Source organism: Heterodontus francisci, unplaced genomic scaffold, assembly GCF_036365525.1.
Source record: "Heterodontus francisci isolate sHetFra1 unplaced genomic scaffold, sHetFra1.hap1 HAP1_SCAFFOLD_75, whole genome shotgun sequence".
Taxonomy (NCBI): Eukaryota; Metazoa; Chordata; class Chondrichthyes; order Heterodontiformes; family Heterodontidae; genus Heterodontus; species Heterodontus francisci.
In genome coordinates, this window is record NW_027141820.1 from 2,695,359 (window position 1) to 2,696,354 (window position 996).

The following is a 996-nucleotide window of genomic DNA, read 5'->3' on the forward strand; positions in this document are numbered from 1 at the left end:
TGGGGATAGCATGGGAAAGGGGCTTTGAGGTAGGTGATCAGCCATGATCGAATTGAATGACAGAGCAGGCTCGACGGGCTGAATAGCTTACTCCTATGTTCCTCTGTTCCTAAGAGAGTTGGCGCCAGAGCGCAGCCCTGCTTTACTCCACTGCTGATCTTGAAAGCGTCTGATGTTGCTCCATTGTAACTGATGGAACTGTGCATGTTCTCGTGGAAAGAAGAGATGATACCCAAGAGGTCAGGAGGGCAGCCTATGTTCCATTGCAGTTTGAAGAGGCCGTCTCTGCTGACAAGATCAAAGGCCTTAGTGATGTTAACAAAAATGTGTGAGGGTCTGTGGCGCAATGGATAGCGTGTTGGACTTCTAAATAATGATTAAGACGATATTCAAAGGTTGTGGGTTCAAGTCCCACCAGAGTCAGATTTTGGACCAGAAACAGAGGAGCACAACGGAACAACAAATGAAGAAATGCGCCAAAAGCACAGACTCGGAGACAGAGCGAGAGAGAGATGAGCAGAGCAGGGGAAAAAAAATCGAGGAGTGACATCACAATGGAGAGTGAGAGCAGGGACACAGAGAGCCGCTGGGGTGAGGATACAGGATTTGGTTCTTACTTCGGTGCAGTGGAAGGAGCTGTTTGGTGAGGATCTGGTAAGCTGTGACATCACAGGCAAGCAGGTAGTTGATTGGTTTGGAAGAACCGACCTGCTTGATGCGCATCTGGTAAGTGATTAAGATCCATTTCAGTCCTAACGTTTAAAATAGTAAACAAACTAGTGGTAAGTTTAATAAAATATGCAATAAAATGAATAATTGAATAAAATATTTAAGTAGTTAATTGAAACACGTTAAGGATGACAGGACAGGTGATGTGTCACAGCTGCAGCATGTGGGAGTTCCTGGATGCCAGTGTGATCCAGGGCAAACACGTCTGCAGTAAGTGTTTGCGGCTCAAAGAGGGAGAAAAAAGGAATGTAGTGGTAGTAGGGGACA

At 45.9% G+C, this 996-nt stretch overlaps 1 non-coding gene across 1 annotated transcript; it reads left to right on the forward strand.

Moving 5' to 3' along the window:
* Positions 1-332: 332 nt before the first annotated feature.
* Positions 333-423, forward strand: trnar-ucu (transfer RNA arginine (anticodon UCU)). Its single transcript is given in 2 exon segments — positions 333-369; positions 388-423. It is a non-coding gene; the product is annotated as a tRNA-Arg (tRNA).
* The last annotated feature ends 573 nt before the right edge of the window (positions 424-996 follow it).